The sequence below is a fragment of the Pongo pygmaeus genome, chromosome 3 (genome assembly GCF_028885625.2).
Source record: "Pongo pygmaeus isolate AG05252 chromosome 3, NHGRI_mPonPyg2-v2.0_pri, whole genome shotgun sequence".
NCBI classification, from domain to species: domain Eukaryota; kingdom Metazoa; phylum Chordata; class Mammalia; order Primates; family Hominidae; genus Pongo; species Pongo pygmaeus.
Genome location: NC_072376.2, coordinates 131,079,124 through 131,091,617, shown reverse-complemented (window position 1 = coordinate 131,091,617; position 12,494 = coordinate 131,079,124). Strand labels below are relative to the sequence as shown.

General features: G+C 34.9%; 1 protein-coding gene across 3 annotated transcripts in view; it reads right to left on the bottom strand.

Annotated features, from left to right (window-relative positions):
• LOC129035728 (bifunctional heparan sulfate N-deacetylase/N-sulfotransferase 3) overlaps positions 1-12,494 on the bottom strand; it is a 224,059-nt gene that overhangs the window by 131,249 nt on the left and 80,316 nt on the right. The window lies entirely within an intron of this gene.

The following is a 12,494-nucleotide window of genomic DNA, read 5'->3' as shown; positions in this document are numbered from 1 at the left end:
CATAAACAAATTCAGTAAAATTCAAGATACAAGATCAACATAAAAAACCAGTAGCATTTCTATATGCCAATGGTGAACAATGTAAAAAACAAGTCAAAATGTAATCTCATTTATAGTAGCCACAAATAAAATTAACTACCTAGGAATTAACCAAAAAGTGAAAGATCTCTACAATGAAAACTATAAAACACTGATGAAAGAAATTAAAGAGTACACCAAAAAAAAAAAGATATTCTATGTTCATGGATGAGAAGAATCAATATTGTTAAAATGTCTATACTAAACAAAGCAATCTACAGATTCAATGAAACCTTTATCAAAATGCCAATGATATTTTTCACAAAGTATACAATATAATCCAAAAATTTATATGGAACCACAGAAGATCCAGAATAGCCAAAGCTATCCTGAACAAAAAGAACAAAATTGGAAGAATCACATTACCTGATTTCACGTTATATTAAGGAGTTATAGTAACCAAAACAGCATGCTACTGGCATATAAGCAGATACATAGACCAATGGAATAGAACAAAGAACCCAGCAACAAATTAACACACCTACAGTGAACTCATTTTTGACAAAGGTGCCAAGAACATACATTGGGGAAAGGACAATCTCTTCAACAAATGGTGCTTGAAAAACTAGATTTCCATACGCAGAAAATTAAGCTGAACCCCTGTCTATCACCATATACAAAAATCAAATCAATATATTAAAGACTTAAACATAAGACCTCAAACTATGAAACTACTATAAGAAAACATGGGGGAAACTCTCCAAGACATTGATCTTGGCAAAAATTTCTTGGGTAATACCCCACAAGCACAGGCAACCAACAAAAAATGGACAGATGGGATCACATCAAGTTAAAATTCTTCTACACAGCAAACGAAACAATCAACAAAGTGAAGAGACAACCCACAGAATAGGAGAAAATATTTGCAAACTTCACATCTGACAAGAAATTAATAACCAGAATATATAAGAAACTCAAACAACTCTATAGTAAAAAATATCATAATCTGAATAACTAATGGACAGAGGGCTTGAATAGACATTTCTCGAAAGAATACATACAAATGGCAAACAGGCATATGAAAAGGTGCTCAACATCATTGATCATCAGAGAAATGCAAATCAAAACTATAATGAGATGTCATCTCACCCCAGTTAAAATGGCTTTTCTCGAAAAAGACAGGCAACAACAAATGCTGGAGAGATGTGGAGAAAAGAAAACCCTTATATGCTGTTGGTGGGAATGCAAATTAATACAACCACTATGGAGAACAGTTTGGAGGTTTCTCAAAAAACTAAAATTAGAACTACCATATGATCCAGCAATCCCACTGCTGAGTATATACCCAAAAGAAAGGAAATCAGTGTATCAAAGAGATATCTGCACTCTCATGTTCGTTGCAGCACTGTTTACAATAGCCAAGATTTGGAAGCAACCGGTGTTTATTAACAGATGAATAGATAAAGAAAGTGAGGTATATTATGAGGTATAAATATATATATCTATATCTATATACACACACACAGTATAATAGTACACAATGGTGTACTATTCATCCATAAAAAAGAATGGGATCCAGTTACCTGCAACAATATAGATGGAACTGGAGGTCATTATGTTAAGTGAAATAACCAAGACACAGAAAGACAAACATCACATGTTCTCACTTATTTGTGGTATATAAAACTCGAAACAATTGAACACATGGAGATAGAGAGTAGAAGGATGGCTTCCAGAAATTGAGTAGATGTTGCAGGGGAGGTTGGCATGATTAATTAGTACAAAATATAATGAGAAAGATGAATAATATGTACTATTTGATAGCACAACAGGATGATTATAGTCAAAATTATATAATTATTTGAATTTGTGAAGCATTTTCAAGCTTCTAATGATGATTTGTTTTCCTAAGGTGATACCGATGGGCTACACCACAATTCAGCTTATAAGAACCTGTGGAACCTCTGGCACCTGCGGAAGGAGTCCTGTAGTAGCCGCAATCATTGGAAGAAAGTAAGAAATGGTATGGCTGTTGGCAAAGTGGCCCAATATGTGTAAAGTTGCTATTCAAAGGAAGCTGACTGTCTTCTTAGCCTACAACAAAATAAGGCAAGTCAGGATCATTAGATTAGGGAATTTAGATTTGGCACTACATGTAAAGATTATTAAATATTAGACTATGTTCCTGTGATAAATGATAATATTTCTGGTATGGTTTGTAATGAAAAATCTTGAAAGAATTAATTACCTTAAGTACAGGAATCTGATTTTTCATTTTCTAAAAAATTGTAAAATAAAAGGGTTGTACAAGTAGTCACTAAAGTCCAGGTTTATAATTCTGTGTCTCTTTGACATAATCTTTGTGGTTTTAGAAATGATTTTATATTCAGATGCTAAATATGAATGTACTATTTTTAATCCATGAACAAATTTAAACTCCCATGTACAATTTTCTTTCTACATACTTAAGGATGGAATAATCTCCTAAAATATGATAGACACAGTTACATAAATTTGGTTAATATTTATAGATTTGACCACTAACTATTTCTCTAGTTTTCTTACATGGTGGTCCTTGATTTATAATATAAATTTTGGTTTGCTGGGTGGTATGTGAAAAAATTTCTGTGATGACAATGTTGTTTTTAGTAGATTTGTTTTAAGGGTTCAAGAATCATCCCCTGTTGGCAGCTATTGTATTAATAAAGAATTTGTCTGGTCTTCCTTATCCCTGATTCCTGGGAGATAACTCCTAACTCTGTGGAATTTCCTGAGTGATAGAAATGTCTTTGTTATTTACAGTGAGATCCTGAAATTATATTTGAGTTTATGCTAACAAGATGACTCAGGATGAAGGTTAGTCATGCCAGGAAGTCCCACCATGTAATTAGAGAGTGAGAGCTTTGAGCCAGGTGATATCAGCCTGATCTTAGGGTAGGCGAGAGGAGTTGGAAATTGAGTTCAATCACGTGGCCAATAATACAATCAAACATGCCTATATAATGAAACCCTCATAAAAAAATCTGGAACTTGAGGTTTAGGTGAGTCTCTCTGGGTAGTGATATTCCTATGGATCCAGAAACCCCAGGAAGGAGATATTCTTTGTCTCACAAAATAGCAAAAAATATGGCTATAAAATAAAAGTAACAAAAGTCTTTGGATAAAAGTGTTAAAGGTGTTAATAATGAGATCTTGTAAAATAGAATGGCATTATAGCAGCTTATAAAACAGAAGTGTCACCTTATCACTCTGGAGTTACTCATCTCCGGAAAAGAGATGAGTGTATGGTGTTTAATTTAGTATACAGTGAGAAAAGAGTCTTATTCTTTCAATATCTCAAAATAGCCAAACCCATGACAATGAAATTATCCTTGTACCAGAAATCCTAGGGATAGAGAGTAGGATAGTATCGTGAAGAGAGTACAGATTTAGGAGAGCACAGATTTGAGTCCTGGGCTCAATCTCAGTGCTTATCTTCATTGGTCCCAGGACCCAGGCAGGTTATGCAAATTCACCATGCCTCAATTCCCTCATTTGCCAAGTAAGGGTAATAAAACTAATGATCTCACAGAGTTGTCCAGCATGAAGGATATAAACAAAGTTATTGGTCAAATGCCATTTCATTTTCTTTTATTTAGTTAACAGTATTCTTTATTTGGGGGAAACAAAAACAAGCAAAACAAAAAAAAACAAGGTAAACTAAGACTCCTCTCACCATTACTTCCATTCTCAAACAATTCAGAGTGCTTATTTCAGAGCAGACATTCCTCAAAGAAGATACATTGTCATTATCAATCATGTCTAAAAACAAAGTCTTACTAAACAGTATACATTTCTTCTATTATACATACTAGATATTACATATAAAGTGGAAGGGAAGGAATACCTCTGGTGTACCATAAATTTGATAGAGCTGTAGAAATAACATAAGCAAAAACCCCTTCTTAACACCACATATTCCTCTTTAAGTATTATCCCAAGTTAGCAGCTAAATTATTTCAAGAAATGGAATGACATTTTGTAAGCCAAACGTAGTAAGAAATTCCAGTAACAAAAGTTAAGCTAAAAATGTAGTACCAATACTGAAAAAGGGCTACAAAAGGTAGCATACTTGGCTTTAATTTTCATTTTCACTTGTAACCTTTAAGAAAAGAACTATTTGGGGGAGAGTGACAGATTTTCTCCCAGTCTTCCCTAACAATTATAACGTTTATTTCAAGTACATTTTCATTTAACTGAGCATGTTGTTTTCCTCTCTTAGAGTTCCCTCCAGAATTTTTGAAGTGTTGTCATATCTTTGTTGAGTGTCTCATAAGTAAACATAGCACTAAAGATGTGCTTTTGTGAGAATACTCAAAAGAATCATGTAAACACTTGTACTTTGCACAGCCCAGGTTGGTATTTTTGAATTGCTGGGGTGTATTCAAGTAAACACAAGAAAAGGTTTATAGAAATGTAAAAAAAATGAATTTTTATGCTGTAGCAAAATAACTGAAAAGAAAATTATCTGGATTCATAATAGAGGAATTGAAAGTTTGGTTTAATTCAGCTTTCTCAGAGTTTGAAGTTTATGTGGACCTTTGGGGTCTTTGAGGTAAGAAAGCTATAAATAATCCAGGACAGCCTCAAATTCTCAGAGTACTTGCACACACATTTAATCTCTCTGAAAATATGCAAGGTTGATTAGGAATCTTGAAGTCTACATAGTACTAATTTTAAGTGAAGTTTAACATTTCTGAAAGAATAAAAAGTTGATATCGATTTTTGTTATAACCACCGTATACTCTCTGGTATTTATAAAAGCCACCAGGACAGTAATGCTTGCAGCACTGAGATCGCAAACACAGGAAACTACATAAATCCTATAGACAGCTCTTTAGGAGAAAAACATTGTAAAAAGTCAGATTGTATTCTGAATTTGTGTAAAAATATAATTCCTTAAAGAAGTAATAACATTTTGATTATGAGATCTGTGTAACAGCAATAACAGTATCAATGGCATGGCTACTTGTTAATTTTACAAACCATGGTTGTTACATGGGCTTTGGAATTTGACAGACCTGGGATAAAACCCTTTCTCCAGCTTTCACTGGAAAATTTATATAAGCTCTCTAAGCCTTGCTTTCTTCACTTTCAATACGAGACTAAGCAACCTTACAGGTGGTTGGGAGAATTAACTGAGGATGTATGGAAAGCCCTAGGCACAATGTCTAGTAAATATTTTGGAACTCAACAATTTCTCTTCCTACATTTCCTTAAGAGAGTCAAGAATCTTTCTCACTGAACCGTAAGGTTCTGTTTCATGCAGCGGAAACAGAATCACAGAATTTCAAGTTTCACGTTTCCTGATCTGAGCAAAAATTAAAGGAAAAAAACGGGAAATCGGGGAGACTAGTTTGGAGGCTGCTGCAATAATCTAGGTGTGGGCTGAAAATTTGGAAGTGAAGTAGGGATGGAAAATTTTGAAAAGGAGCAGGAGCTGACAAAAGAAAAAAAATACTGAAAGAAATTGTTAAATGCGTGGGAACATGGAGTGGGAGACACAAAAATGCCAAAGCGGAGCCAAGGTTAGTACTCATGTGAAATTGACTCTTACTTCTTCTTCTGCCATCACTTCCATCTCTGCCATGTTTATAACCACCTCTCAGAATGCAAGTGCCCCCTCCATCTTAAGTAAATGAAAGGCGTAAAAGGAAAGAACAGTGAAAATTCGGGAGCAGCAGGCATGGATCTGGAAATAGACCTCCCCCACCCTCATACCCACATCTGACTCCAGCCCACTAGTATGAGTTTCTAGGAGAATTCATAAAGGCTGTTAGTTCATTTTGTGTCCACATAAATTTGGACAGTAAGGCACTATTTTCATGCAGTACATGTGCTAAATTTATCTTTCTTTTTATGAAATCGTTTAAGTTACCAGATAAATGTGCTGAAGATGAAATCTAGTATTTCTGTTGGAGGAAAAAGGGAAAGGAATTGAGGAATTCTTTCTACAATGTCTATCTTGTTAGAGAGTATGGAGTCTTCCCATAGGATGGAAAAGAAGGTAATCTGGACAGGAATTTACAAAGAAAAGAATTCCAATCAAAACCACTTTCAAAAGTTCAATGATATATCCAAATGAGAATACATTTTGCACCACTGTAGATATGGGTAAGAGGGAGTATCCTCATGTAGGTGAAATACAGAACTTCTAAAGAAAAAGCAGCAGTTCACATTTGCAAAAAGTTTAAAGAAATACACACAGATAGAAAAGTGGGAGGCTTAAACCCTGATGTTATTTTTACCTGTTATTCTCTTTTGCTCCCTCATCATCCATCTGATTAAAAACCTTATTGAATCTATGTCAGAAATACTTTTCACATCTCACTTCTTTATGATCCCACTTCCACTGGTTTAGTTAAAGCTGGGTTTTATTTCCTATTCTTTGGTTAGTTTATTAGTAATCCAGTATGTCTACTTACATCCAATTTTCCCCTGCTTGTCTTCATCCTAAACACTCCTTCTCTAATGTTCTGTGATTCTACCACCTATGTGGAGGTGCTGGAACTTAGGAGTAGGTGACAGTGTTATCTTGGAGCTCAACGTCCTTAAAATATGTAATTCTAAAAATAATTAGATATGATGTTTCAATTTAGAAAAACAGATTTTAAACTATTCTGGTGAAAAACTAGATGTGAAACAATTGCTAGAAATATACCAAGGGAACACAGCTAAAGGATATGTATTGCTCTACCACAAATCTCTAACCATATTAATATGTTCAACAATACCAATAACTTGAAGATGCAAAAGTCATACTTGTAAAATATAGGGATTACACAAAGCTAGGAAAGATATAAAGCATGTTAAATAACAGAGTCAGTCTTTAGCAGGAGGTTGATATACTAAAACACTGAACATATAACAAATATGGAATATTAAAGGGACAATTGTAATTCCAAGGCTAGCATTTAGTTTAAAAAATCAACTGGATAAAAATAAACACTTGAAGGTTTAATAAACGGCTCATGGACAGAGGGTCGGGCAGACACAGGTGTGATATGATGGTGTAAAAATGTAATGCGATCTTTGGCTACATTAATAGAAGTAAAGTGCACATAAAAGAAAAAATATTTTACCATTTTCTGCTTCGATAACACCACATCAGTGGACAATAATGTTCAGATTGGGGCATATATTGGGAAGAAGAATGACAAATTAGAAATTGTATGAATATGTCAGCTGGGATGATGAGGGGCTTTGAAAACCTGTGGAATTGCTTCAAGATACATAACTGGGAGAAAGCATCATGCCTCTTTATTTTCTGTATTTCTGATGCTTTGATATCTGGGCCTTGCTGACCCTGGAGAGATTGCTGTTATCAGGCTAGTCAATTCCAAGAGATAGCAAACACCACCCTGAGAGCACTCTCAAATGTAAATCAAGCAGTTCAGAGCTCCTACCCTCCTCTGCTTCCTTTATCAGACTCTCATATGTTGAGCAACTATCTCTTTGATCTAATCACCCCAGAGCCAAGTATTAGATGACTAAAGACAGCTCTTACACCTCAGAGCATACTGAAATTATTCAAAGTAGCTAATCCTGAGCTTGCTTACCCTGTCTTGCCTTACCTTTCCTGCAGAAACCACAGCACAGGCTCTTGCCCACAGTTCCCCGCTGCTCCCTCTGCCTCCTGAGCAACCCTGGTGCTTCCCCTTGTGGCCCTGCATCCATGGCACATTCCCTCTCCTGGTAACTGTGAATAACAAACTAATCTTTTCAATGGCAGTCATCTCCAGATCTACTGGACTCATCATACCTGAATAATAATAAAACCTACATTTTAATACAGTAATGATAGAATCTTAAGAGCTAGAAGAAATGTTTACTTTTATTTTTCTTTAGCAAACATTTACTACCTACTAGATGTCAAGCACCATTCTCTATACATAACTTATCTAGATTAGAAGAACTCTACTTCTTAAATCTATATGACTTCCATACCTTTCCTTATAAATATAGTGATTCTAGTCTCTTCTAAATCTTAAGACTGACTGATTATCTTCTGGAATGATAATGAAAAATATCTACCAACCAGCTTGCCATGCCACTGACCAATCAGAACTGCTGCCAGCTGGACAGCTGGAGATCGGTGCTGGAGACTCTTTCTGGGCCAGGCCCCTTTAGTTTCTGAGTAATGGGGGAGATTTGGGACACCTTGGGGAAGAATCTGATGTGGTAGCAGGATAGGGGTAAAGTATTGTCACATTTCAATATTGTAATAACTGGCATGGCCATACCAGTACTCTTAGTTGAATAGTGGCCCTGATAATATATCCCTTAGTCTTCTCTTTTATCTCTTGCCTTCCTGAATTTCCTTCAGCTATTCATTTTATGAAGTAAATTATAGACTTCATCATATTGGTCATTTTGCTCTGAACAATGGCCAATGTCTTTCTTAAACTGTGCTGCTTGGATTACTCTAAAGTGGCCTACCAGCTGAGTGGACTCTTTGCAACCTGACTGGAATTCTCTATTAGGATGCCTAGAATTATACTTTGTGTTCACTGTCAATAAAAGGAAAATCTCATATGCCTTTTTATAAAGTGCATCACTGAAATAAAAGTGGTAGTATTCATTCATTCTCTAGCTGGCAAGCAAACTAATTAAAAGATCATCATATATTCCTTAAGCCAGCAAGTCTTTCAATATAGTTTAAATTACATTTTGATACTATAATCTTTATTTCCATATTGGAAAAGTTAACATGCTCTCTAATCTAAAAAGTTTTATAATTGACAATAGACATTCCAGCTAATGTAAATTAACAGGTTCTGCTGCACTTGGAAAAGAGAGGCAAAAAGGACACCATTTAAAAAATGATGATGATACAATTAGAAGTTCAATCTTCAGTAAGATTTTATGTTATCAGGAACATTGTTCTACTACTGCTACTTTTAATAGTATTGTCTATAAAAGCATTAAATATCATCTGATATTGGCAAAGAGTTCTATGATAGAAATATCTATTAACTAATTTATCATTAAAAATTTAACCACCACCATTTTCCAAAATTCAGATACAGTTCTTCAATTGAGAGTATATACTATTGAAGACTTTTTTGATGTTTAAATAGAATACTATTTTACCTTTCTAATGATATGTTATTCTATTTTAAAAACTGTACAGTCGATATTTTAAATTTTGTGGTAGGTCATTATTAATGATACATTTAATCTTTGTCTCAGAATTTGTACCTTTCAAAAAAAAAATCCCCTGTTGAAATTGCAGCTTAACCCCTGAGTTATCCTATATTTGGTAACTAAAAATTTTTTCCATTCAACCTCTAAAGCTGCATTTCCTGATGGGTGTAATCATCAAATGCAAGTTTGCTTAAATGATTTACTTGACCTTTCATAATAAACTGTTAGAGCTTTCAAAGCCAAATTAAAATAGACATCAAATTTGTTTGTGAGTCAGATGTGTCCACATTGTGCAAAAGTATAATAGATAAGATGTATTTGTTAAAACTCGATGAAAATAGCAGGTATGTGGCTGTAAATAATGATAGCAAAGGCCGAAACCCAAGTTTTAGATCAGAGTCTCAGAAATTCTCTTAGCTGGAAGGGTACTTTAAATGTCCTCTAACCCAATTACCCATTTGAGTATTGCATCCATGACCTCCATTCTTGTTTGAACACCTATTTGCTCCCAAGACAGCCCACTGCTTCTTTGCATGTTCTTTCGTTTTCTTCATTGGGAAATACCCACACTCATTTTAAAATCAAGAGCCTCCAAACTGGTGGAGAAGAGCAGGATATAATCCAATTTAGAAATGCCATATTAGCACAGGTTAAACATTTGCTTGTTCCATCTAGTGAGTTGAAGTGGAATTTTCTCCAGAGTACTTTTCATTGAATTAAAGTGGATTCTGTAACTATACATGATAAGTGATATTTGGTCAAGTGGAAATTTCCTCAGATTTAGTTTTTTGTCTCCCCTACCCCTTTGACCCCCCTCCAACATTTTAGAGACTCTGCCTATATTAGGGAACTTCAGGGAATCCGAGGGAAAAGTTGTCCTGTGAGTTCCCCATCAAGTTCTCCATTTCCTTTATATTACCAGCATAACCAGATATTCCCTTGGATTACCAGCAGAAAAGAAATCTTGATTCACACCTGTGAATTGGGTTGGGAGGCTAAGGAGGAAGCCTGGGGGGGCACACTTTATGCCACATTAGAAGACTTAACACTGCAATTTTTGCAGCATTAAGATTTCTGGTCTTAATTATACTGCTAGTGAGTTTTATAATCATGAATAAGTCACTGCATTTCTCTGATTTTCAGTTGCTTCATCTATATTGGGAAAATAAATAGACCTACAATTCCAGGTTAATTTGAGAATTAAAAGAAATAATAAAAATATGTTAAAATTGGAAACCTTTGATCTTTTCTTATTATAGCTTTAAAGTCAGCAACAATGCAGTTTTGTAACTCTAATGCTTAATGGAAAGTAAAAGAGTTAACACATATTTAGAAATTGGGTAAAATTCACATTAAACAAATGCCATCCCAATACAAAGTAAACTTTTAGACTTAAGGATTTTTGTCCCTCTTACCTGTCAGTCCAAACACCTCAGGAGCCTAGGCAAAAATTAAAGATGGCAATTTTATGATACTAGATATAATGATAAAAACAGAAGCTGCCATCTATTGAGTGTTATATGCTAATTGCTGTTCCCAAATGCCTTATATATATGTGCTCTTTCATATTGTTATGGCTGGGGAGGGACTGGTTCTGGATTCAGTCTTTTTTCATATCTATCCTCTTGCAACAAAATAAATTCTACTCGTCCTGGATTTGATTAAACACTAAATAATATATTTGGTCTTATTTCTGAAGATCTATTACAACTACTCTCTTCTGCTTCAAAAACAATAATTTGAATTGCCAACATGTAGTTAGGAATGACGCTTCTAAGAAATCTGCTCTGCTTGACACTTAGGTGATTAAGAATGACCAGATATTGTTTTTGAGTTATTCTTTTACTCATGATACTTTTTAGTTGGGAATTCTAAAAAATGCATATAACTCCTGTGCATGCCTGTTCTAGCATATGTATTAAGTATATTCTTTTTTTTTTTTCTTTTTTTGAGAGGGAGTCTGGCTGTGTCGCCCAGGCTGGAGTGCAGTGGTGCAATCTCGGCTCACTGCAGGCTCCACCTCCTGGGTTCACACCATTCTCCTGCCTCAGCTTCCTGAGTAGCTGGGACTACAGGTGCCTGCCACCACACCCAGCTAATTGTATTTTTTAGTAGAGACAGGGTTTCACCATATTAGCCAGGATGGTCTCGATCTCCTGACCTCGTGATCCGCCCACCTCGGCCTCCTAAAGTGCTGGGATTACAGGCATGAGCCACTGCACCCAGCCTACGTATATTCTTAGGATATGTACTTCCAAACATCTGCAAATGTTTTAAACATAAACATAATATTGGTATTCATTGATTCGTTCAAGTAATAATAGAACACCTATTGTTCTAGATACTATTCTAGTTTCAGCAGATATAACAGTGAATGACATGTCTTTTATCAAAGCTGCTTTGGTACATTATTTTTGGAAAGCTATCAAAACAACAACCACAACAACAACGATAATTTCACTCCTCACTTCTCAGTATCTTATCTTTTACTGGTGCTTTACTTTACTGTATTTACGTATTTTCTTCTCTCACAAATCCCTTTCTCTTTTTCTCAACAGATTTAGAAATAAACCACAAAGTAATTTTTTCCTCACATAATTTATTACTGATTAACATTGTCAATATCAACAGTCTAGATTTCTGAAAATGACAGAATTAATGTCTCCTGTTTTGAGGTATGAGTTTTAGCACTTTCTGTTACAAATTCTGGGGCTGTTTTACCAATTTTACATGCTGTTTATTGTTTGTTTTTTTTTTAGGAAAAAAGATGACTCTCCTTCTCACAGCAGTTTGCATATACCATCAAAACATTTTCACAATATCAGCATGTAGGAGCACTATTCTTGCTTTCTTGACAAAATATCAATATGTGGCAAAGGTGTACCTGAAGCTATTTGTTTATTTGGGGGAGTAGATTGAAGCTAAAAGACAAATATGGGCCCCTGATGCCACCATAAAGTATTTGGTCTTGTATATCCTTAAGAAAAAAAATATAGTGTATACATTCCAACCTTGTCTTGTATATGTTTGAGTTAGGTACTGTGAGAACCAACTAAAACTTCTTAGCCCTAACAGTTGGTGTAGAAAACCATTCCATGTAAGTGTACCTCGGTACTCTCTCTGATCACAAGCACATTTTTCTTCATAAGGTGCTTATTTAAACTTTTACTATAAATTTCCCTGTCCCGAATGTAAACCCTTCAGTATTACATGGTGTACCTTGCTTCAGCCAAACAAATGTTCCATCCATACAACATATATGTTTGCAATGCTTTTAACTGTTTAGATTG